We start from the raw sequence: 27,965 nt of genomic DNA, 5'->3' as shown, positions 1-27,965 counted from the left end.
CTATTACTTTACATAGGAATAAAATTTTTAAATATTATTCTAAATGCTGTTATCTCAGGAAACTTCACAGTAACCGTGATTCTCACTGAACAACCATATATATAGCATTATTCTAGGTGTATATAACCTAGCAAGGGAATTAAAATAAAGAAAAGGCATAACAAAAGTGTGTTCATAAAAAAGGTAAATGAGGTGGCCCTAAGATGACTAACATGTGTGTATGTGTTTTACATCCTTTGCAAAACCTTTAAGGTTTTTTTCCTGGTTTTCCTCAAAATATTTGATATTAGCATCCTTTGTCAAAAGCACAAAAGTCCCATTAAAGAAAAATCATACCTTTACCTAACCAAAAAAATAATAAACCCAATTCTGGAGTAATAAGTTTACCTTTATGAAATCAGTCTTGCTATATATACTGTCACAGCAATTAATCTCAATTACAATGCTCCTATTAACAACCCCCAGACAGGACTTTTAAAAACAAGGATAAAATTCTACAGTATGTACTTGACTAAAAACTTCTGCTATCTCCCTAACTGAAGAATTCAAGTGTGCTTTAAGACTTAGAAATTAATCTTAAAGCCCATCTTTCCAACCTACTCTCAAATGTGTACTACAACTATCTATGGGACAAAATGGCAAGAGAGTGTCAATTTATCTGGGAAAATCTTTCAACACTAGTACAAAGAAACATTCAATAACCTTCTATTGACAGTAGGCCAGAAGCCTGCAGATCAGACAACCCATATATTCTTTGAGTGAACAGGACAGCTAAGCACAATACTAGTTTCCTATGGAAAGGAAAAGAGAATTAGGTTCCGATTCTAGAATTTTAACCTTATCCATAAAGCAATTACATTTACTAATTAGGACAGATCTATAGAACCTTTGGCTCTGTTTACATTCAGTTCTCAAAAGGATTTAGGAAAGCCTAGAGCTGTACCTGGCTTCCTCATATACACTTTTAGGCAAGTCTGCCCAATTCAAAAGCCCTCACACTCAGAGCATCCTATCCTGCAAAAACCAATTATCACCTCGTCAAAGGGATTCGTGAGGCAGTCCAAGTTTACACCAGTACCTGGCACACTCTTTCAAAAATGACCTGGTTTGGATGACAAATTACATAATCACTCTAACAACCTTCACTAACTCCGCAGTCAAACCCACCCTATAGCTTTTTATATTCTACTATGTATTCAAACATTCTGGACTCCAAACCCCTCTCTGTCTGGAATTTCCCACAGCTGCTTCAGAGAGTAACACATAAACAGTCAACAGGAAAGTGCTATAAAGGGACAATACAAGAAGCTGAACAGAAGCCCCCAAGGGGCTTCAAACAGAGCAACATGAAAATGAATGTCATTACTGATGTTTTAAACACCTGGTTGGCCCATACATATCACTCAGTCCACTGCATTAAGTAACTAGAAAAAAGAGCGCTAATCAGACTCTACTGATTATTGGGTTTTTTTTAAATTTTTTTTTAATGTTTATTTATTTTTGAGACAGACAGAGACAGAGCATGAACGGGGGAGGGTCAGAGAGAGGGAGACACAGAATCTGAAACAGGCTCCAGGCTCTGAGCTGTCAGCACAGAGCCCGACGCGGAGCTCGAACTCACGGACTGCGAGATCATGACCTGAGCCGAAGTCGGCCACTTAACTGACTGAGCCATCCAGGCACCCCGACTGATTATTGTTTTAAATAAGGATCTTAAACTTAGTTTGGACTTATGCCTACAGGTAACTTAGAGATTATTTCTATTCAAATAAAAATATTAACACACATGACGATTAATACCAGAATTAATTGTTATTTCCAAAAAGTAAAAGAAAAAAGGCATTAAGTGTGGCATCTTAATGTAGGTTCACTTGGAAACACAGTGGCAACTGTGTTTCTGTCTATCCACCAATCCCCACCCTACAAGGCCACTAAACCCAGATTGAGCCAATTGTAAAAACGCATTGATTTATTCATTCAAAAACCTTTACAGGCCTACTATATGCCCCATACTGTACTAGAACTATACATACAAAAGTAAACAAGACAATGTCCCTACATTAAAATAGTTTACATAGTCTAGTGATGAAAAGACAAAATCCAAGAGATGAATAAAATGACTCTTAGTTGTTTTAAGCAGTATTGTGAAGCAAATAAGTAAGCTTGTAAAAAGACGGGAATGAAGAAGAAGCTACCTGTTTTAGAAAAAGAACTGGGGCGCCTGGGTGGCTCAGTCAGTTAAGCATCCGACGTCAGCTCAGGTCATAATCTCATGGTCTGTGAAGTCAAGTCCCGCGTCAGGCTCTGTGTCAACATCTCAGAGCCTGGAGCTTGCTTCAGATTCTGGGTCTCCCTCTCTCTCTGTCCCTCCCCTGCTCGTACTCAATCTCTCTCTCTCTCTCTCTCTCTCTCTCAAAAATAAATAAACATTAAAATAAAATAAAATAAAATAAAAAATAAAATAAAATAAAATAAAATAAGAAAAAGAACCTCTCGGAAGTGACAATGGAGCAGAGACATAACAAAAGAAAAGCTCTGCCCCTAGAAAGGTAAATCACTGCATGCAGAAGGAACAGCATGTGCAAAGGTCTCAAGAAGGGTGCCTGGGTGGCTCAGTTGGTTGAGTGTCAGACTCTTGATTTTGGCTCAGGTTCATGGGGTCGAGCCCCATGTCAGGCTCCACGCTGACAGCAAAGAGCTGCTTGGGATTTTCTCTCTCCCTCTCTCTCTACCCTTTCCCTGTTCATGCGGACTCGCTTGTTTTCTATCTCTCCAAATAAATAAACTTAAAAAAAAAAAAAAAAAGGTCTCGAGAAGACAAAGAACTTGATATATATTGAGAAACTAAAAAGAAGAAAGAAAGAAAGAAAGAAAGAGAAAAAGAAAGAAAGAAAGAGAAAAAGAAAGAAAGAAAGAAAGAAAGAAAGAAAGAAAGAAAGAAAGAAAGAAAGAAAGAAAGAAAAAGAAACTACGAGGGCACCTGGATGACAGCCAGTTAAGCAGCCCACTTCGGCCCAGGTCATGATCTCACAGTTTGTGGGTTCGAGCCCCACGTCAGGCTCTGTGCTGACAGCTCAGAGCCTGGAGGCTGCTTCAGATTTTGGGTCTCCCTCTCTCTCTGCCCCTTTCCCACTCACGCTCTCTCTCTCAAAAAAAAAAAAAAAAAAATTTTATATAAACACATGCGCACGTACGTGTGTGTGTGTGTGTGTGTGTGTGTGTGTGTGTGTGTGTGTGTGGTTTGGCAATATAATATTTAAAAAAAAGAAACAGAGAAGAACATTGTGGTTACAATATAGTAAGCAAGGGTGATGGTCTGGATATGGAAAAGGGCTGGCTATTCCTTAAATGGTATCAAGGAAGAATCAAAAAGGACCCCTTGTTTTCTGGCTTTGATAAGGTGTGAATTTACTGGTGTGGGGGAAAAAAAGGGAAAAGGAATCAAGAGTTTGTTTTGTTCACGTTGAATCTGAGTTAAGTAGGTCAGAGTGACTGCTTTAGTGACATGCATGTAACTTCAACTGAAAACTCCAGGGGCTTTTGAACAAAATTTGAAAAGATCCTTTTTTTCCTCTAGGGTCACAAAGGTGGAAGGATCTGAGTTGTAAGACACCTGCAACCATAATCCCAACCATTTGGAGAAAACCTGTCTGAAATAAGAGACACTGTAACCAATTCAAAGAGAGAAGGAGAAATGAGGAGAAACCAAGCAATAATCTTACCCTCTGTCCAGCTGTCCCTAAAGCCAACTCCATCCCTATCCTCCCTTACAGCTTGATAGCATGCAATATAAATAAATCACTCTTTTTACTCAAGGGTTTCAATCACTTGAACCCCAGACCTGACTAACCCACTACATGCTGATTTAGATTCTATTTCCTTTACTGAGTAAATATATTAAGAGCCAGAAAGGAATTCAAGTCTAATTTATTTAGCTTTAGAAATTCCAAAAGGAAACAAGTTTGCACCAAGTAAATATGAGAAGCAACAAGAATTACAAAAGAACCAACATCTTCCTAATTCCCTAAGGCCCTGGACTAACTTTGGGCAGAACAGAGGTGTTAAAAAAACAAGCAAACTCAACAGAGAAAACAACCCAATTTTTAAAATGAGAAAAATACATGAACAGACACTGCACCAAAGAAGATATAAGCACATGAAAAGATGTTCAACATGACTAATCATTAGGGAAATGCAAATTAAATCATAATTAGATACCACTATATACCTATTAGAATAACTTTAAAATGACAATACCAAGTGCTAGTAAGGATGTAGTGCAAATGAAATTCACATACGTTGCTGGTAAGAATGCAAAAGAGTATAGCCACTATGGAAACGGTTTGGCACTTTCTTATAAAATTAAATATACCCTTACCATATGCAACCCAGCAATCCCCCTCTTGGGTGTTTAAGTGAAATGAAAGCCTGTTGTGGTAGGCTAAATAATGGCCCTCAAAGGTATCAGCTCCTAATCCTTCGAACATGTACATATTAATTTATTTGGGAAAAGGCCTCAAGATTTGAGATCTTGAGATTAGAGATCACCCTCTATTATCAGGTGGGCCCTAAATGCCATTTCAGTGTCCATATAAGGCAAAGACAAAGGGAGATTTGACACAGACACAGAGGAGAAGGCATGATGGGAAGATAGAGGCAGAGATTAACATGATGCAGCAACAAGTCAAGGAATGCCAGGAGCCACCAGAAGCTGGAAGAGCTCCTGGAAGAGTGAGTCCCTGCCAACACCTTGATTTCAGCTTAGGAATACTGATTTTGGACTTCTGGCCTTCAGCAGAAGTATAAACGTCTGTTATTTTAAGGCACCTAGTTTGGCAATTTATTACAGCAGCCACAAGAAAAGTAACACATTATGTTCACAAAAAAAACCTGGAAATGAATGTTTAAGCATTCACATGAATAAATAAGCAGCCTTATTCATAACTGCCAAAAACTGAAATCAACCCAAATATCCCTCAATAGAGGAACGGATAAATTCTGGTTCATTCATACAATGGAATACTACTCAGCAATAAAAAGGAACAAAATATTGATATACACAACAAGGATGAATCTCAAGGGCATTATGCTAAATGAAAGAAATTAGACTCAAAGGCTATGTATGATTTTATTTATATGATAATCTGGAAAATGCAAAACTATACGGACAAAAACAGCTCAACAGTTTTCCTGCTTGGGCGGGGGGTGGGGGGGGAGAGCAGGGAGTGGGATTTGACTACAAAAGGGTAGCATGAGGGAAGTTTTTGGGAAGAGATAATGGAACCTTTCTGTATCTTAACAGTGGTGGTTATATAACCCTATGCACTTGTCAAAACTCATTATACTACACATCAAAAAGAATGCATCATTGGGACACCTAGCTGGCTTAGTCAGTAGAGCGTTTGGTCTTGATCTCGGGGCTTGAGTCTGAGCCCCATGATAGGTACAGAAGTTGCTTAAATAAACAAAACAAAATGGAATGCATCACTGTATGTAAATTTATAAATAAATAAATATAGGAGCGCCTGGGTTAAGTCGGTTAAGTGTCTGACTTTGATTTTGGCTCAGGTCATGATCTTATGGTTCATCAGTTCAAGCCCGGCATTGGCTCCGTGCTGACAGTGTGGATGGAGCCTGCTTAGGATTCTTACTCTCCCTCTCTCTGCCCCTCTCCCATTCTGTCTAAATAAACATTTTAAAAATTTTAATAAATAAATATAACATCATAAAGAGAAGTAAACTGCCATTTGCTGGGTTTTTTTAATGCTCATATACACACATGTGTAATCACTCTTTTATTTAATAAACATTTAAACAACAGATATGTGATCTTTTGCTCCTATCTTAACCAAGGGTGCTAGTCTTTTTGTGACTTTCTTTCAAAACTGTCCTTGATATTAATTTACTAACCCTATTTCATCTAGACAGAAGCTGAGAGGGGAGACAGTTGAAACACTATAATGGCCTTCCCAATCTAATATACCTACCCCTCACAGACTAGGTAAACATTGAAAACAGCACTAATCCATACATAAATGACATTCTGAACAATTTAATAACTGCCAAGCATTTTTGTCAACATGCCCTAGAAATAAGACTGGCCTGGAATACTATACTGAATTCCCAGAGGTGCCCCATTTCCTGCCCTCCATCTTTCCCTTTCAGCTTCCTCACAAATTCAGTCACTACAAACACATAGAACAAAATGACCAAAAATCTCTTCTGCCTAACCTTTTTAGGAAAGTAATCTTCAATCTGCAACCCAATTTTGTTCAAAAGTCTGTTTGTAAATCAATTGTTTACAATTTGGAACAAAATATCCCATTTTAACGATGCTCTAAAAACTAGTTAAGCCCAAAAAAAATCAATGAAGTACAATGTTACTGAAATAGATCTCTAACTACTTTTCAAAACACAAAGGAGGTCTGAATTAAAATCCTAGATGACAGAAACACATTCCTTCCCTGACCCTATCCCTTAAAATATACTGGGGCAGGGAGTGATTCCTAGGCACCAGAAATCTGTTAACTACACCTTTACAAAACAGAGCTATGTTCTGTTAGGTATTTTTAACTATATACTCATACCTTATATGTATTAGTTCATTTAGCCATTACAAAAACCCTATACCATCGATTTGTTTTACAGATGAAAAAAAATAAGGCTTAGAAAAGATAGTTTGCCTAAGATGTCACAGAAGAGGGAATACCACTCATTACTGCTATGAAAAAAGGTACATAAAAAATAATGAACTAGAGGGCACCTGGGTGGCTCAGTGGTTAAGCGTGGGACTCTTGATTTCGGCTCAGGTCATGATCTCATGGTTCATGAGATCAAAACCCACATAGGGCTGCACTGAAAGCACAGAACCTGCTTGGGATTCCCCCTCTATCTTTTCCCTCCCTCCTCCCACCTTCTCTCTCAAAATAAATAAACTTAAAAAATAATAATAATGGGCTAGAGACTCTATACCTAGAAAGCTGTGTGACACCAAAAAGCTGATGTAGCTTTCTAGTCTCAATGCAACCTATAAAATAAGTGAGATGGATTGCATGTTCCAATTGTGAAGTTCCATTATTTAGGAAGACCACAGCAGAAAAGTATCTTTCTACCCTGGAAGCAACCAAGAAGGTGCCTGTAAGTCAGAGACTGACAAACCGTTTCTGTAGAAGGTCAAAAGGAAATGTTTTAGGTTTTGCAGACCACATCAGATCCATATCATCCAGAGCATATTATCTATTTTGTTTTTGTTTTTGAAATATAAAACTGGCTGAAGGTCCATATAAAAATAGGTCTCAGGTGTGATTTGGACCACAGGATGGGTCAGGTGTGCTGAGCCCTGCTCTAAATCAATTGTTTAAAGGATATTTTGAATTGGGAAACAGAACAGTGACAGATGAAGGAAGAAACATTTGGGTAGACTCCCTTATAGCAAAAGAAGTTGGAGATCCATGTCACTAAATTTGTATTTGTTTGCCTATGTTTCTCTTCTCTCCCGTTCAATCACTTCCCAACATCACTTTTCTTCATGGCTATCTTCCTCAATATAAGGTTAAGTATCCATTTGGTCTGAAAAGAAACAAAATCATCTTGAAGAGTTCTTAGTGATGCTAAATTCCTCCTTTGCTTCCAAATTTATTACCCAGTAACCTATTTCTTATTAAGAAGCAATAAACACATGTGATGATAAGCATGCTATAAATACACTGGTTATGAGTAAATCTAGGGATTATCAGTTCCCCTAGATTGATTCATTTCATAAATACTTACTGAACACTACGTGTCAGACACTAAGGTAAAAACGCCACGCAAATATTTACTTTGGAGATACCCAACCCCCAGGTCTTCGCATACATGTTATTTTACCCATGAGGTCTCTCTGAGCACATTCTATTTTTTCCACTGCACATATATCATAAAATAATGTATCTTCTATTTTTTTATGTTTGCTAATTTTTTTCACTGTTTTCATAAACACACAAAGGAATGCTGACTACATACAATGTGGGATTTAGGTTTTGCTCACAGATATATTCCAAGAGTTGAGGACAGCACCTCATATATAGCAGGTACTCAACAGATACAGACTATCTGGGGGAAGAGTGTTCCAAGTAGAAGGAACAGCAAATGCAAAATGCTGTGAGGCAGGGATGTACCTATAAATCAATGTAGCTGGTAGATAGTAGGGGAGAGACAGAAGTAAAACCAGGAAGTATATATACATGGAAAGGTAAGGGTTTGGGAGGATTTCATACTATCTAGAGCAGAAGTCAAAAAACTACAACCTCTAGGACAAATCTGACCTACCACCTGTGTTTATAAGTAAAGTTTTACTGAAACACAGCCATCCATGTCCACTTGTTTTCATATTCCTATGTCTGCTTTCACACAACAGTGAAGTTGCATTGTTGCAACAAAGAAACTTTATATTCCCAACCCCTGATCTAGAGCTTTGTAGGCCATTATAAATAGTCTTTTACTTTTCACACTTACTTTGAACAAGACATCAAACTTTAAATAGTTTTGAGCAAAGCAATGACAAGATCTGGCTTACCTATTATGAAGATCATTCCTCTGGCTATACAGGTGTAGGGGGACACAGACAAAAAGCAAGGAGATAATTAGAAGGCAATAGCAACAGTTCAGCCAAGAAGTCCAAACCAGATAGCAGCAGCAGAGGAAATGAGAAGTGGATGGATTCTGCATTTCCTCTAAAGCAGGATTTGACAAACTTTTTCTGCAGAGGGTCAGGCAGTAAATATTTTAGGCTTTACAGGCCATAAAGCTTCTGTTGCAACTACTCAACTCTGCTGTAAAGTATGAAAGAAGCCATGAACAAGTGTGGCTGTACTCCAATAAAACTTCACATGGACATTGAAATTTAAATTACATATAATTTGCACATATGAAATATTCTTCTTTTGATTTTTTTCAATCATTTAAAAAGGTGAAAAACATTCTTAGCTCACAGTCTGTACCAAAAAAGGTGAGGGGCCAGATTTGGCTGGTGGCCATAAATTGCCAACCCCTGCTCTAAGGGCAGAGCCCTAAGTATTTGCTAATGGACTGCATGTAAGGTGTGCAAAGAGGAGATGTCAGATATGCTAATACAGTCTCTTTGTTATCGTTAGTTTTCCTACCTAACTGTCCCATATACAATACTGGACTTTAACTGGGTAATCAGCTAATACAAACTATTAACAATCACGTATACCCAGGCTATAGAGATCAAATCCCATAGAAAAATCAATTGAAGGCAATACATTAGTAAAAGAACCACATTTAGGGGCTATGCTCCTTCTTAAAATACAGAGAGAAGTCTCAAGCTACCAGTTTTTTTTTTTTAAGAAATACAAAGTTAGGGGCGCCTGGGTGGCTCAGTCAGTTGAGCGTCCGACTTCGGCTCAGGTCATGATCTCGCAGTTCGTGAGTTCAAGCCCCACGTCGGGCTCTGTGCTGACAGCTCAGAGCCTGGATCCTGTTTCAGATTCTGTGTCTCCCTCTCTCTCTCTCTCTCTCTCTCTCTCTCTCTCTCTCTGACCCTCCCCCGTTCATGCTCTGTCTCTCTCTGTCTCAAAAATAAATAAACGTTAAAAAAAAAAAAAATTAAAAAAAAAAGAAATACAAAGTTACATCAACAAATATACGTCGAATCCACAGCATGATCAGTTTTTAATTTTTGTTTTTATTTAGGGTGGGGCAGAAATCACAGCAATAAGACAAAGACAAAAGGGAGGACAAGAGAAGTAAAGAAAGAAAGAAGAAAAGGATAAAGTGGGACAGGGAAGACAACAGATTTATCTAGCTATCTATACACATTTTTTTAAAAAAGCAATCTAGGGGCGCCTGAGTGGCCCAGTCACTTAAGCATACGGCTTTGACTGTGGCTCAGGTCATGATCTCATGGCCCATGGGTCTGAGCCCTACATCAGGCTCTGTGCTGACAGCTCAGAGCCTGGAGCATGCTTCGAATTCTGTGTCTCCCCCCACCCCACCTCAAAAATAAACATTAAAAAAAATTTTAAGCGATCTAAAGATATTTTAGGATGAGCAATTTCATACATAAGATACAAACATACTTTGGTGCATTCAGTGATTCACTTGTATTTACCAGTTCAGGATTAGGTCAGACTGTAAGATCAGGTCTCTTTAATTAGCTGAGGAATCACTGTTCATAATTCTTCCACTACTCCTCATCCTTAAGTCTCAAGATTCTATTTCAAATGGTTTAACTACTATATGAGTGAAGACATTAAGGCAATGAGAACATACTAGACTAAGCTAGAAGATGTCAAGTCAAAGTTAGAGGTGCTCCACCAATGTCATCCACAAAGACATATCAAAACCTACTGAGTCATCACCGACATATCAAAATCCATAACAATCTGTCCAACGAGGTCAGGACCATGGCCTGTGTCTCTGCTGTACCAATGAGAATCTTGACTCTCAAGCTGGCAGCCTACACTATGGTAAGCAGGAATGTAATACACAGCCCCTAGGTGCTGGGGGAAAGCAGAGCTGGGAAGCAAAAGAGGACAGATGAATCAGAAGGCAAATATATAAACAACTTTCCAGATACCACAATAGCATTTAATGGCCAATTACAGGTGATTAACAATGTCAGACACATAGGAGGCACTTTGTAAGTGAATATAAAGTCATTCTGCCTTAAATTCAGACACAGATTACTGTCATTCGTAAAACGGTATTTGCCTGTCAGCAATAAGAAGACAAACACTTTACTTTCAAGGTGCTTACAAATTAGTAGATCTAGAAAGCCTCCAATGCCAATTCACAACTTCCTACACAGTTTTATAGACATATTTCAATTCCTAGAATATCTATTATCCTATCCTCTCAGCAGAGAAACAGGTAATTTATTACCTGAACAAAACAATGCTCAAGGGTAATTTACTTCATTTGAAAGTTTTTCTTAAAAAAAAAAAAAAAGGCATTTTAATTTAATCATAATTTTGTTTTAACCATCTTGTCCCTTCCAATGCAATGAACAATTGATGTGAACATCACTGTATTTATTCCTACTCCAACCATCCAAACAGCCCAACAAGTCTGATGTTCAAATAGGAATTAAAAGACAATAAAGAAGTTTGCTCATGGATATACACAGACCCTAAGGACAGGCTTTTCCAACTGAAACATACTGGCTCCTTTCCCTCCTTGAAGTAACTCCCGCAGATTATTTTACTGCAAATGCAGAAAAGCACAAAGATTCTAACTGCCATTGGTGACCAAATAGCTAAGTTCCGAAATATTAGAACCCCAGAAAAAGCAAAACAGCAGTGTTTCCTAAACAGGTCTTAAGGGTGGTAAGAGGTGGGACAAAGGGGTGAGGGTCTTCCCTTATACAAATAAATTCGGTTAGCAAAACTAAAGAGGTATAGAGCTGGGGACTCCACAATTCTTTTAATATGTTTACGTGAACTATGAATATGCACTGTTTCCTTAATTTACTGTGACAGGGATTCCCTCTGTTCTTCAAATGTATATTCAGGAACTGATGTACCAAAGAATCAATTCAGGAAACAACTCTCTCCTACTTATTGTCTTAAAATCAATATTAAAAGTGAGCAGTAAAAATTAACATCAAGGATCATTAGTCAAAGATTAAACTTTTTCCTTTTAACAAATATACATAACGTGGTATAGTTTAACAATCCTTTTTACGTATGCATATCCTTGAATTTAAAAAACATCAGCATGAATACACAAAACACTTTTAACATCCCTGTAAACACAACAGATTGACAGATTAATGGTTACAAATACAATTTTAAAGAATAACATCCATAAAATAAGACTCAAAGAGAACTGCAATATGAAAATGACTTATCTACGATTTCAAAAAAGAGGAATGATGGTGAAATAGGAGGTCTATGAGTAGACAGCTCTACTATAAAAGTGAGAGTGGGGAGACAAAAAATTTTCTCCAAGAGTAGCATTAAAAGGTCAAAACTTTACTATTAACTGGAAAAAAGAAAACATTTACAAGCCTTCACATTTTTTGTGTGTGAACATTTTTTTAAGTTTTTATTTAAATTCCAGTTAGTTAACATACAGTGTAATATTAGTTTCAAGTGTACAATATAGTAATTCAGCACTTCCATATATAAGCCTTCACATTTTTAAAGACAAGCAATACAATAATGAGCAAACACAGTTGTTTAAAACATATTTTGTATGTAACTAAACCATCCAAATGACTACGGACCTCTGGGATGTGCAAAAAATATTACCATTGCCTATACTCCCATTTTCCCCAGCTTTTACCCCCAACTCTTTTATTACTTAAAATTTTATAGTAAACTTACCGAGGGGCACCTGGGTGGCTCAGTCAGTTAAGTGTCCAACTCTTGGTTTTGGCTCAGGTTTTGAGCCCTGCACCAGGCTCTGTGCTAACAGTGTGAAGCCTGCTTGGAGTTCTGTCCCCCTCTTTCTCTGCCCCTCCCCTGCTCATGCCCTCTCTCAAAATAAACTTAAAAAAATTAGTTTTAAAAAATAATAAACTTACTGAAAGTGCTGACATATTTTTATCATATATCTTGTGCATACAAAAAAGAAAAATGTAAATATAAATAAAATTAAGTACCCACAAACCTTTTTTGAATTCAGAATTAATCTCTTCTAATCACTTTCTATTCAAAGTTGTCAGTGCTTATTTTTTGTTGTTGTTCTTACTTATTTTTACAGTGTCATTCTTTGAACCACCCAGGGTATCAGTGATGTGGTAATTTTTAAAGACTATTTCCCTCTGGTCTCCAGAATTTTCTTCCAAGCTACTGACCCTATTCTGCAAGTTAGATGCTGACACTTTCTTGATCTACCAGAAGGTAGATCTACAGAAGGTTTTCTGACAAACCAGGATTCATATTCCTTGTTCATATGATCCTAAAATGGTTTGCAGATCCCCAGATTTTTAGGTCTCTTTTCAACCGTTTATTTTTTTTAATATTTATTTATTTATTTATTTATTTATTTTTGAGAGAGACACACAGCGCAAGTGGGGGAGAGGTAGAGAGAGAGGGAGACACAGAATCTGAAGAAGGCTCCAGGCCCTGAGCGGTCAGCACAGAGCCTGACGCGGGGCTCAAACCCACGAACCGCGAGATCATGACCTCAGCTGAGACCCTTAACTGACTGAACCACCCAGGCGCCCCTTTCTTCAACAGTTTAAAACACTGCTTCATTAAAAAGACAACATCAGGGGCGTCTGGGTGGCTCAGTCAGCTGAGCGTCCGACTTTGGCTCAGGTCATGATCTCATGGCTCGGGAGTTCAAGCCCCGCATCAGGCTCTGTGCTGACAGTTCAGAGCCTAAAATCTGCTTGACATTCTGTGTTTCCCTCTCTCTCTGCTCCTCCCCCACTCACTGTTTCTCTTTCTCTCAAAAATAAATAAAAGCATTTAAAAAAAAAAGATAACACAATGGGGCACCTGGGTGGCTCCGTCAGTTAAGCATCCGACTTCATCTCAGGTGATGATCTTATGGTTCACAAGTTCAAGCCCTGTGCCAGGCTCTATGGTGATAGCTCAGAGCCTAGAGCCTGCTTCAGATTCTGTGTCTCCCTCTCTCTCTGCCCCTCTCCGCTCGTGCTCTGTGTGTCTCTCTCTCTCCCTCTCTCAAAAATAAGTAAAAACATTAAAAAAAGATAACATCAGCACTGTTTGGATACTTGACTGAGACTTATTAGTAACATGTGTGCACACACTTGTGTGTATGTGTGTCTAATAAAAAAGATAGTCTGCTGTGAAAATAAGTTGTCAGCCTTTCTTTTGACTCATCCCAGAACAAATTATCTATTTATCTCCATTATCTGGCACAAAGTAAACACTCCACAAATTCAAAAGTTTATTGAATGAACCCCCCAATATTCTTCAGTCAGCTTGAGAGACTGAAGTTCAGGCATTTCACTCATTTGTTCAATGAATATTTCAAACTATGAGCCAGGCCCCTTGACAGACACTGAGAAAGAAATATAAAGCAGCCCTTGCCTTTAATGCCACTAGGAGAGGCAGATAAATAGACTATCATAATACAGAGGGAAAAAAATGTCATAGCATCAGCATGCCTAACATGCCACGAGAATGTTTGTTATGTTCATAAAGAAAGTCATCTCACCAAGCCAGTAATGGTAGTGGAGGCTTAAAAGAGGAGCATCAGCTATTTTTCTGTTTGTTTGTAGGAGCGTCTAAAAGAATGACACTCCAAGCAGAGATACATTTATATAAAAACTGAAAGGCACAAGAGTGTAGTGCCTGCAAGGAACTGCAATATGTTGGAAGGCAGAGGGTTAAGCAGAGTGTAGCAACAGATGACAATGCATAACGGCTGAGGAACCTGAACTTCACCCAAAAGGCAACAGAACTCCACTAGACTTGAGGATTCTAAACAAAGGGAGGACATGATATTTTAGAGAGAGTAATAAGACAAAAGTATAGAGAAGTCTAGACTGCAGTTAGCTAGATAATCTAAGCTCCATGAGGACAGAGATTTTTATCCATTTGGTTCACTGCTAAATCCCCAGCACTTACAATGGTACTTACCACATGTCAGGTATCCTTAAATATTTATTGGATGAATGAAGGGAAACCAGCCTAAAAACAACTAAACGCAGTAGCCGAAAAAAAGAACTAAACTAATAAGTAAGGAAATGGGAGACAGACTTAGGTGGCACAACTAAAGCTGCTAGACAGCCATTGCTCTCTATATATATGTAAAGACTACTTTTTTATGTAATCTCTACACCGAACGTGGGGCTCAAATCCACAACCTCAAGATCAAGAATCACATGCTCTACCAATTGAGCCAGCCAGGCACCCCTACTTTTTATATGCATATATAAATATGTATTTTTTGTAGCTATACATAGCCTGTCAGTAGCGAATGTCACCTTTCCCTTCTACTAATACAGCTCAAAGAGACTAACAATGTTGTAAATTTAAATTCTAGGCTCTGTAAAAAATCCAACTTTACTACAGAGCTACAAAAATGTCATAGAAAACTGTTCCTAGTGGCAATTTTAAGGAAATCAAAATTAATTTACAGTCAGGACTATAGTTACTCTCTATCTCTGTGGAGGTCAGAAACCTGAGTCTACATTTACCAAGTGTACACAATAAACTGCTCTGCAAGCAGGTCAGAAGGGAAGGAAGTGACATCTACTGTGGGCTTACTATGTACCAGTGCTGTACTAGGTGCTATCAAATACAGAGTTTCTTATCATCTCCAAAACTGTGTGCAGGATCATGATCTCATGAAGAAACAGAGGGGCAAAGAGGTTAAATAATCTGCCCAAGACAATACAACTAATTAAGTGGTGAAACCAGAAAGCAAACTACAGAGCTCAAATTCTGTTTATTACCCTAAATGATGGTAATTGATTTCAATATCCAAGGAGGTCTCTCCTCTTCTGGTCCTGTATTATATATATTTTTCAATACTGACCAGAAAAGGCAATTTACAAAATACTTCACTGCATAACTATGTGAGATTCCCTAACTCTTCTACCTGTCATGGCTCCTTTCCCCACACAATAAAAGGAGAAAAGTCATTTGTGCTGCTCTTTAGGAGTGCGACCTAAAATTCTAGAGCAGTAGTTTTTTTAAAGGTCAAGTGGGACTCAGTTGTCCACGCTTTTTAATTTTTTTTAATGTATATTTATTTTTGAGACAGAGAGAGACAGACTATGAGCCAGGGAGGTGCAGAGAGAGGGAGACACAGAATCCAAAGCAGACTCCTCTGAGCTGTCAGCACAGAGCCTGACGCGAGGCTCGAACTCACAAACTGTGAGATCATGACCTGAGCTGAAGTTGGATGCTTAACTGCCTGATCCACCAAGGCGCCCCTAGAGCAGTTTTTTACCCTTCTTTTCCCAGCGATACACAAGACAAATGACAATCACATGTACAATATATTCCCCCGGTATACACACATGACAAATGACAATCACATGTACGATATATTCCCCAGTATATACACATGACAAATGACAATCTCATGTACAATATATTCCCCCGGTATATATACATGACAAATGACAATCTCGTGTACAACATATTCCCCCAGTATATACACATGAGACAAATGACAATCACAGGTAAAATATATTCCCCCAGTATACGGCATTACTGTTTTATTGGGCTTTTGCTTTGTGTGCTTTGCAGATACTGCATTTTTTACAAATTGAAAGTCTGTAGCAACCCTGCATCAAGCAAGTCTATTGGTGCCATCTTTCCAATAGAATCTGCTCACTTCATTTCTCTGTGTCACATTTTGGTAACTCACAATATTTCAAACTTATTCTTTCATTATTATATTTGTTATAATGATCTGTGATCAATGATTACAACCACTGACAGCTCAGATGACAGCATTTTTTTTTTTACCAATAAACTACTTTTTAGTTAAGTACACTGTTTTTTTTTAGACATAATACAATCGCACACTTAATAGACTACAGTATAGCATAAACATAACTTTTATATGCGCTGGGAAACCAAAAAATTCACTTGACCCATTTCATTGCAATTACGGCAATGGTCTGTATGGTCTGCAACTGAACCCGCAATATCTCCAACATACGACTGTATAAACAATTCATATTCCCAGACAGTATATTTGAATGCAAATAAATCAGTGATGTTATTATAGAGATAACCACCTTAATTTTCTAAATAAATCACTTCTCACTTTAAATTATTTTCAACATGTTTCACAACTGAATGTAAAACACTGCTGTTCTAGAGCAGGGGTGGGCAAACCGTGGGCCTACAACCAAATTCAGGCCACCACCTGTTAGGTAAGTAAAGTCTATTCTCTATTGAAACACACTCTCATTCATTTACATATTGTCTACAGTTGCTCTGCACAGAGTTAAGAAGTGAGATGAGAGACTCTACGACCCACAGAGCCTAAAATATTTATCCTCTGACACTTTACAGAAAAAGTCTGCCAACATCTATCTGAGACCGACAATCATTCAAAGCTCCACTGTATTGGGAACTTACATGTCGATACATCAGACAAATCAGTTTCCTTCTCTTCCTGTTTTTTGTTTGTTTTTTTTTTAAAAAGCAGTTTTTGTACTTAGATTCTCAGAGCTCCCTGGACTTAGGCATCACCACTTCATGTAATTTATTGTTATTTCCTTGGTAAGGGCAGAGTATCTATGTAGTATCCCTGTTATATAATAATCCCAGTACCTAGCATAGCAGCTGGAACACAGAGATTCTGTGGATATCTGCTGAATGCATGTCTGAAAATAAGCATATGACTTAACACAATTAGTCAAGAGTACAGGAGAGATTCGATCCTACAGAAACTTGTTACTCAAAGTGTATCCTGCTCAGCAATGGAATACTTGGGACCTTGTTAGAAATGCAAAATCTCAGGCCTCACCAAAGACCTAAAATCGAATTTTAACAAGATTCCCAGATGAAAACTTGAGAAACCATACTATACGATGTGGTGCTTAATTATATTAAACTCATTAGTTTGATTCCTAATATGAGCTAGGTCACTTTGCATGGGGAAAAACAGCAGCTCCAGGACTTCATCCTTACCCTAATCCTGAGCTTCAAGACATAAAATACTTATTTTGATGACTTTGACAAAGGGGGTTGTTATTTTGTTCTTTTATGGGGGTAGGGGGAGAAACACTGTTACTAAAAAAAATAGGTCCAAATGGGGGGACTATTCAAATATTTTGCCTATTCCAAAGGAGTATGACCAGAGAATGTCCATCCTAATTTAAATGGATTATAAAGTATATGAACAATTTTAACCTATCAAGATGTCTGTTTCTATGTCCTCTTAAAATTGAGAGGTGTTCATAAAGACTTCAAATAGTTTTCAAAATACAATGGCAATATTTTGCAGGTTAATAAACTGATTTGTTTTGTTGTTTCACTGAAGAAAAGAAAGGGAAGTCAGCACTACTTCCTGATATTTGTTTCTGAAAACAAACGCTAAAAAACCATAGCAGCTATGACCTACCTAGACTAAAAATAATCTTCAAAAAGGCTGTTGCTCGATGATTTTGGTAATTTAGATACTATTACTATCCCTTTTGCAGAAAAGAAACTGACACTTGAGGATAAACTTAAAGATTAAACAATAAGTTAAGTGATGAGGCTGAGATGTATGGCCCTTAAATACTCCTATATAAGCCCCAAAATAATCAGAATTAGAGTTGTAATAATTTGCGAAGTACTTTAAACTACTGGACCAATTTACCAGAATCTTAGTTTATCTCAACTCTGAATTCATAGTGTTTTTTTTCTTTTGACCATTCCACTAGCCTCTACATTCTAAGCACGTATATTTTGCTATATAATCTTGGGCAAATCACTTGACCTCTATGAGCCTTTAGTTCATCTAAAAATAGACAATCTTCCTTAAACATCTAGTACATAATATTTATTCAAAATTATGTAAGTTTTCAAATGCAAGTATTATATAACATGCACTTAAAAAGACTAACAAACATGAACATAATCAATCAAACAAGGTTTCCCCACCATCAGTAGAAAAGCAACAAAGCTAAGATGGTGGGGCAAGGGAGCGGGTGGATGCGTGGAGGGTGATTCTACAGGACAGAAATCTAACAGTACAGGCCACTACAAGAGAGAAGTTGTTACAGGGTTACAAAAGACCATGCAAAACGACCTACATATTTCTCAAAGCAACACCATATAACAGTTATAAAAAAAAAAACTAAACAAATTTCTGATTACCTCTAAGTATGTATGTTTGTATGTTTTTAAGTAATCAGGCTTAAGACATACTAGTAGTAGAAATACAAATCAGAGGCTGTCTCTGGGCACTAGGTTGGAAGAACAAACTCCAATAAGAGTCAAAGAATGCAGTCAAAAATGGATTGGGGCGCCTGTGTGGCTGAGGCAGTTGACTTCGGCTCACGTCATGATCTCATGGTTTGTGAGTTTGAGCCCCACATCCAGCTCACTGCTGTCAGCACAGAGCCTGCTTTGGATCCTGTCTTCCTCACCCTCCCCTGCTCCCGCGCGCGCGCTCTCTCTCGCTCTCTCTTTCTCAAAAATAAACATTAAAAAATGGATAGGGGCACCTGGGTGGCTCAGTCAGTTAAGCATCTGACTTCAGCTCAGGTCATGATCTTGCAGCTCGTGGGTTCAAGCCTGGAGCTTGCTGCGGATTTTGTGTCTCCCTCTCTCTCTGCCCCTTCCCAGCTCTCTCTCTCTCTCTCTCTCTCAAAAATAAACAAACATTAAAGAAAATTTTCTTTAAGTAGATAATGATTTTTCACTTATTATAAGACTGCCAAAAATCAAAAAGTTTGATAACACTGTGTTGTGAAGGATGTAGGCAAAAAGTACTCTGATACACTGTTGGGTAATCTCTATGGAGAGAAATTTAGAAATACCAAACTTACAAAGTCATACATATTCTTTGACCCAATTGTTCCATTTCTAGCAACCTACAAGTCTAAAATAATGCGCAATGGAGGTTACTGAGTACTGTTTGTAATAAAAAAAAATTGGAAAGAAATGTCCATCAGTGAGGAACTAGTTACGTAAATTATGGTACATCCATAAAACAGAATACCACCAAATCTTACATAATGACATGGAACACACTTTTAAGATACATTGTTAAGCGGGAAGAAAAACAAAGCAAGATGTAGAAAAGTGTATTAAGGTATGCTCTAAGGTATGCTCTATATGGGAGAAAAAAACATATATATAAGTGACTGCTTATATACACAGAGAATCTCTTTGGAGGGTAGAAACCAAACTCATTGACTACATCCCAGGAGGGGAACTGGTTGCTTGCGGAACTGGAGTTAAAAGAATACTTTTAATGGAACTCTTTTGTACTTTTTTAATTTTATGCACTAATGAATTATTATTACCTATTAGGAAAACACAATTTCTTAAACTTTTTAAAATACTTTATGGGTAATAGAGAACAAATATCTTGAAGGAAGTAGCAAATGATACTTTACAGCTGATGTATCAAACATTTGCAGAAAACATCTGAAACTCTATCTCCCCTTTTAAATCTACAGAGGCTATAAATTTTGAGAGGATAAATGGTTTAGCTTCTAAGTTTACTAAGAGAGTTAATAGTTGTTGTTTTTTTTTAAGTCAACCTGATTTCTATCATTCCTCCTTCCAGTTTAAACCTGACAGTTTCAATTCAACATTTTCTGAGCATCTTACAAAGTGAATACAAAGATTAATAACATGTATGACCTGATAAATGGTTTGACAGATGTATGTAATAAACGGTAAAAGACACCACTTTTTTTTTAACGCTTGTCATTTTCATGAACAAGAAGCAGCCTGATGTTGCTGAGAAGTACTGGGATTGAAAGAGACCAGGACTATAGTTCCATTTCTTCCCTTAATGAACCATATAACTCTCCATACACAAAATCTAGCAATCATAACACCTGGATGGCCTACCGTACTACGAAAGTGTTAGAGCAAAAGAAGATATATGTGAAACCAAAATCTTTTATCATCTGTGAAACACTTCAGAAACATAATTATACCACCCATATGAAGTTTTAGGGAGAAATACTTTATTTCACTTTTTCTTTCTCTAGCTTTCTTTGCTGAAGAGTTCTCTGCTTAGCTGAAGTTATTAGAAACAAAACTTTATTTTTATTGTTCTTTCAAAGTTAATAGATGACAAAGCCAACCCACTTGTAAAGCATTCAAAGAAAAAGGTACATTTTTACTCAAAGTTGCATATGTAAAATCCCAAACAGAGGAAAGCAGGTATTCAACTGCAACTCAAAGTTGGAGCTTACACAGCACATTAACCAAGGCCTTGATGCTCTTACAATGGAGGGTTAATGAGACCAACAGGAAACCTAGGGTGGCAGCAATAAGGGCAAAAAGGGCCAATACAGAGTGGAGCTACAAAAGTACCAACAGCTGTGGCTGTCATGCTGGTAGCCTTTCAGCCTTCTTAATGATATGCTTTGTCAGTGCTCTTAAGTTTCAAGTTGCTTGTTTAAAATCTTGCTCTATTCTTTTTTTTTTTGTTTTAATTTTTATTTAGTTTTGAGAGACAGAACGAAAGTGGGGAAGGGGCAGAGAGGGGGAGACAAAGAATCTGAAGCAGGCTCCAGGCTCTGAGCTGTCAGCACAGAGCCCAACGTGGGCTCCAACTCACAAACCGTGAGATCATGACCTGAGCCAAGTCAGACACTTAACTGACTGAGTCACCCAGGCGCCCCAAATCTTGGTCTATTCTTAAGCAATGAGAGCAATGCGTTTACCTCAGCCACCACTGATGTATACTCACGCTGCAGAATAATTCAGATGAAACAAATCCTATCTTCTACCGCTAAAAGGCTAGCAAACACGTGTGCGCGCGCGCTGCGCGCACGCGCGCACACACACACACACACACACACACACACACACACACATATATGTATCCTGCTGGCTTGGAGGTTACCCTATCACACCTTACCATCATCTCAAAGAAAGCAGTATATCAAGAATAAATGCTAACTAATGTTTGCTGGGGAGGGTAGTGACTCCAAAACTAAGATCTAAAAGTTAGATGTGTGATTTGGTTCTTTATTCATATTCAATTAAACATTTATAAAGAGCCTACAATGTTTTGCTTCTAGGCCTTTGTACATGCTGTTCCCTCTGCAGGAACCACTCTTTCCCACCCCACCCATTTGCTTCCCCACCTCACTAACCTCTCACATGTGACTTCCTCTGAGAAGACTTCCCTAGTTTTCTCCACCCCTTCCTGTGTTTCCACAGCACTCGGTTTTACCCCATCAGAGCCCTTATCACTGTGTTAATTACACAGACAGTATGTCCTTTACCCAGGACTTAATCACTGTGCTGGCACCTGAAAATGTTCCATACATACTTACAAAGCATACCAGACATTGTGCCAGATAGGGATACAAAGACAAAAAAACAAGATCCTAAATTCCCTGTCTAGTAGGAGACAAGCTAAAGCAACAATACAATATAAAATGGGCTACGATGGAGGCATGTACAGGATCTCAGAGGCATAAAGAGCACTAAGTCACCCTGGAAGCAGGATGAGTAATAATGAAGAAAGAAATGGAAAGAGGATATGCCTAAATTAAGCCTGCAAGATTAAATAAGAGCTAATCAGTGAAGAAAAGAGAAAGGATAATCATTCCAGACAGGAGAAAAACAAGAGCAATAGAAAACAAGGTGGATCTGAGGAACTGCAAGTAGTTTGGGATGTACAGTGGTTCTCAAACCTTAGCATGCATCATAATCACCTGGAGGGCTTATTAACATACAAGTTGCTAGACCCCACCCCCCAGTTTGTGATTCAGTATGCCTGGAATATGGCCCAAGAATCTGCATTTCAAACATTTTCAGGTGACACTACTACTTCTAACCCCTGGGACAACACTTTGAAAACCACTAGAATAGTGGAACACAGAGGGCATAAGAAATAGCAGTAGACAAGTTCAGAGCAATGCGATGGGGTGAAGGGGGTTAAAAACTATATACTCTATACCAAAGAATTTGGCACTAAAGAATTTTAACCAGAGAAGTAAGTTTAACTTCAGAAAGATGGTAATAACAGCTAGTATTTATAGAGCACTGGATTTTATGTATTCTGTACTGTCCAGTAACTATTAGACATATGGCTATTTCAGTTAAATTAAATTAAATTAAAGTTCTTTAGTCAAACAACCACATTTCAAGAGCCACATATGGCCAGTGGCTACTGTAGTGAGCACAGACATAGAACATTCATTCCATCATCACACAAAGCACTATTAGACAACACTGATACATATTAACTCATTAAATCTTCAAAACTTCATTTTGAGATAGGTACTGTATTATCTCCATTTTATAGAAAGAAATGTGGCAAAGAAAAATTAAGCAAATTACCCAAGGCCATAAAGCAAGTGCTGCCAATATGGGATGCAAACCCAGATGGTCTGGTTCTTGGGCCTGTGTTCTTAATCACTTCTTAACAAGATCATTCTTGGCAATAATGTGGACTGGAGGGAAAGGATACTGGAGGAAGGAACACCAATGAGGAAACTACTGAGGTAAATCAGGAGAGAAATGACAAGGACCTGCACTGAGAGAGTAGCAGCTGGAATAGCAGTTAATTAAAAGACGTTAAAGAAGCAGAAAAGACTGGGGGCAGACTAGAGCTGAATCCAAAAGAAGTGCAAGTGAAGTGTAGAAGATAATACCAAAGTTTCTTTTAGGAATCAGAGTCAATATCAATGTCTTGTACCACAGTAAGAAATCAAAAGAACAAGTTGAAGGTGATAAATTCCATCTGGGTCATCACTGAATTTGAAATGGCTGAGAAAAGACACTACACTGTGGGATATACAAGTCTACAGCTCAAAAGAGAGGTCTGGATTATGAATTTAGTCATTAGTATAGTGAAAGTTAAGTCTAGACAGAACTCAAATGGTTGAAACAACAAGTAGGCACAGATCAGGACCTTAGGGAGTCCAATATATAAGATTCAGGCAAAAGATAAGGAGCCAGTAAACTGAAAATAATCAGAAAGATGCAGAAACAGACACCTAGCAAAAAATTATCCCAGAGGTCAAGGGAGGAGAGAATGGTTAACAACCATAAATGCTGCAGAGAAGTCAGGTAACATAAAGACTGAAAACTGTCCATAAGAGCTGTTTCCAATGGTGCTCTAGGCCAAAGGGCAGATTGCAACAGATATGGAATGAATACAGACTTTTTCTCAAGGAGTTTCAAAATGAAGGGAAGACAATAGAGTATAGATGTAGAGAAGGATTTGGAGCAGTGTTTTTGTTTGCTTTTACTCTAATTTGATGGGAGAGACTTCCCCATGTTAAGGGGAAGACTGGGAATATTATTGATGGAACAAAGCCCCCGAGACAGGAGAGAACAGATTCCTATACACAGAGAGATGAGCTCTAGACAAGACACTTCTTTTATAACCTCTGAAAAGGTAGCAAAGGGGGTAAAATACATACAGACGTATGTAGGTTTGTGTGGGAGGGGTATAAACTGAATGAGCTCATATGGCCAGAGAGATTCCATTCTGTGAAGGAGAATACAGGAGGGTCAGCTGACGATGAGAAAAGCGAAAGGGCTGGAGGAAATACTGAACTGCTGCAGAGAGAACACACTAAAGACACAGACATACATCCCAAAACAGAACTGATTAGATGTTACAAATTTGTAAGTGGCATCCCACCACATGGTTCGTGTAATTTTCTTCAAAATGATAAACAGTCCCATAAGAAGCAGGGAGAGAAAAATGATTGGCTTAATGTCAAGTCTGGGGTTTGCCAATTGGAGGAGTAAAGCGAGTAACTGAGGTGATAAACCATAAGGCCAAGCAATTAGAAGAAAAGCATTAGAGTGGTGGGAGGGGGGCACCCATCAAACTCACACATGGAACCTTCTCCAGAATATGCACCAAATGAGACCCTGACGGGAAAAAAAGAGCAGGTGCGTAGGAGAGAAAGGTGAAACATTAGGGCACTTATGGTCAGGAAGTAGGATAAAACAAAATTTAGGTTTCCATAAGTACACTGTCCTGGTTCAAAGTGTGTTCATGAGAGTGGGGGTGAAGTATGTTGTTTCATGAATTTGTCTGAATTTCGATGATTAGGTAAAAAGCATCTGCTTCTGTCCTAACCCCCTCAGCAAGTTCAAATAGAGGGTTTTCAACCCTGGCTGTACTGAAGATGCACATGGCGACCTCAAAACAAAACAAAATTTTAAAAATCTCATATCTGGGCCCCACTGCTAAATTTAACTGCCCTGGTGTCTATTTTTTGAGGCTCCTTGGGTCAAAAATGGATTTAGTATCACTGCTTTAGATTTAAGTTACAAATTTAAGTAAGAATTTACTGGCATGAGAAGAAATTAAATAACTAAAGCAGGAAAATGGTAAAAGAGGATCTAAACCCTAAGTCAGATATTTAAAGATATGCTCAACAGAAAAGTTGGGAAACCACCCTAAAGCACAGCATCACACTCAACACACAAAAAAATTTAATAATGTTTCTAAGGGTTCTGTTACAGGTTCTAGAAAACTCAGGAGTTAAATGCTTCACTGTAGCCAATGAAAGAAAAAGAAAAACCTGCAGTCTACTAAGCAGAAAGAATTGAAAACCAACTTAACAGCACCTCTCCAGGTCAACTACAGTTCACAATTCCCTGGAGGAAAAAGCAGCCTATAATATAAGCATGATAACATCACCCCCCACCCCTTGCCACACACACACGGAATCTCTACCTTCTGCACGAAAGGTAAATGGCAAAGGAATCAGCTGTCTTCTTTCACACATACAAAAATTTTAAGTTTTTTAGCTGACAGATTTTCTTTCCACGTCATTTTCTCCCTAATCAGTTTTACCAATAATCTTAAAACCACCCAGTTATTGTATAAATAACTGTCTCCAATCTCAATCTTTATTTGCCATTACCGTAACGCACTGCAAAATTTTACCACAAAGTAAAATAATGCAGAGATGAACTGTTAGTCAAAACGACCAAAAAAGACAAACATAATCTGTTTGCTGCCTTCTCTTTTAAGGTTTGTTTCCTATTACAAATCATCACCCAGAATTAAGATTCTATGTATACATAACAATGCATGGTAGACTCTACATTTGTTTTCCCCATATTTAATGACTTTAATAAGAATTACTTCATTAATAGAAAAGCTTGTACCTTTCTATCTCAGTCCTAAACATTTTAAGTTCTAACCAATTATCCAAGTCACTCCAAAGATCTATGTTGTCAACTTTCTGAAAATCAGACTTAACTATAAGCAGACCTTTTTTTTTTCTTTCAAAATTCAAGTACTTTCTCTTCCAGCATTATGGCAGCTCAACATGTTCTTCTGATACATACCTAAAAACAGAGGACCACTTTCTAATTCCTCTAATGTGGACCATAAGAAAGCAGTCTTTTACAAAACGATAAAATATTGCTTCAACTTTCAAGAATGTACAGCTATCTTCAAACACTGAAACAAGCTGATTTACATATTTGTGGTTTATAAAAACCACCAAAACTCTCTAGACCAGAGTTTATTCTATGGTTTCCATTAAGAAATACATTATTTTATACTTGTTGCTCTCTAACACTTTAAAGCAGTACTACAGCCTAATGAAAAAAAAAGCAAAGAACTGAGAAGGGTCTGACCACTTTCTCCCAGATTAACCTGCTGCATGGCACTGAACTAGACACTTAAATCTCTTTAACCCTCAATTTCTCTATTCATGAAATAAGATTAGAAATACTGTTATCCAAGACTGTTACTGGCTCAAAATTCTACAAAATGCAAAAGATTCTTTTTTTCAAAGAATTTATCTGTACTTTGTAAGCATAATATAATCCAAGTATAAAATATACCTAACACCATAGCTAGACTTATTTTTCCTTAGGTCTTTTTTTTTTTTTTTTTAATTGCCAGCAGTTAAAAACTATTTTGACCCAGAATGGCATTCTGCAAATTGAAATACTACACCACTATAATCCCTATGCTTAATTTCAACCCTTAACCAAATAATACCATATTACAAACAGTTTCTTTGCCTGTTCCCTAATGAAGTTGAGAGTAGTTCTTTGGACTTGAATTTACAGTTATGTACAGTGCTGATGAAAGCCATCTGTCGGGAACTATGACTTTCCTGTCAAAGGAAAACACCAGAAGAAGCAGTCTAGATTTTCCTGGGAACCAGCTGCAGCTGAATGAGTCCTAATCCTGCTCCAGCTGGGAAAAGCAGAAGGGTGAAGTCGCTACAGGTCTAATTCATCTGCTGCAGGTCCTTTGTGAACTGACTCCACCCATAAGTAGCCAATTGGTAAACAACTTTACCAGAAGGAGGCTCTTAATTCCTATGCATAACAATCATTTGTTTCTTTAAAAATGTTTAAATCAGAACATGAAAAGTATTCATTATTCTAATTTTAACACTTCCCAGTTCACTTTTAAAAATCTTCTTAATTCTACTTTAACCAGCCAACATGGCAGCCAGATTCAGTCCTCTTATATAGCTAAGATCCAAGTCAGTATAGAAAATATACTTTCTCCAATACTGTAAATAGAAAGAAAAAAAATCCTATTATCTATTTGCTTTCATAATATTAAAGATAAGTGTAATATAAAAAAACACTGGCTCATATGTCAGGATGAACTAAATAAAAAACAGGCAGCAAAGACAAGAAGATAATGTATTTTGCATACATTTTCCATTTGGTGTTTTATGAGAAGCCATAATGAAAACCTGTATTATTAAATGTTATTAAATGGCTATTATATATATTACACCTATAAAATTTAACCATCTCAAATTCTTCTGAGCCTTCAATAAGAAAACATGTCAAAGCACTCAGAACAGTACTCAATGCATTGTTAGCCCTTTAACAAATGTTAGCTATTAATAGGTTTCTATAAGCAACTGCTTACATTCCCTTGGCCTACTGATACAGGGCAAAGAAAGGTCAAAATGGTTAGATCCTCTAGGTCCTATTCCTGAAGCACTTTGTAGTATCTGATGTCTTCATTAATTTCTTCCCTTTATTTCATCAATTTATTAGAAATTAGTCCAAAAAAAAGTAGAGTGCTAGTAACTGTTAAGTGTAAGAAAAATGTTTAGGTTGTGTGCATTGGCTAGGTATAGAAGTTTTGATTAGCAATGGCTAAACCAAAGGTTGCTTTAGTAGCTCAAATTTTCTTTCAAGGGTGTGTCATGGACTGAAAATTACCAAAACACACAGAGCTCACAAGCTAACTAGAAGACCAAAAATTACCTGTACAGTTGATTGAATTTAAATAAATACTGCATTATAAATATATCTCTGCCTGAATTATTTTTAAATTTCTGGGTTGTTTTTTTTTTTTAAATAAGAACAAGTCTGCTGAGACAAAGTCAATTCCTAACCCCATTTATATTTAATCTACCTCGATAAATT

General features: G+C 37.6%; 1 protein-coding gene across 5 annotated transcripts in view; it reads right to left on the bottom strand.

Moving 5' to 3' along the window:
- Positions 1-27,965, bottom strand: part of KAT6A (lysine acetyltransferase 6A) — a 114,053-nt gene that overhangs the window by 77,879 nt on the left and 8,209 nt on the right. The window lies entirely within an intron of this gene.

The sequence above is a fragment of the Panthera pardus genome, unplaced genomic scaffold, assembly GCF_024362965.1.
Source record: "Panthera pardus isolate Hobbes unplaced genomic scaffold, ASM2436296v1 HiC_scaffold_13, whole genome shotgun sequence".
In the NCBI taxonomy this organism is placed as follows: Eukaryota; Metazoa; Chordata; class Mammalia; order Carnivora; family Felidae; genus Panthera; species Panthera pardus.
The sequence above is the reverse complement of the archived record's forward strand: the minus strand, read 5'-3'. Positions and strand labels throughout refer to the sequence as shown.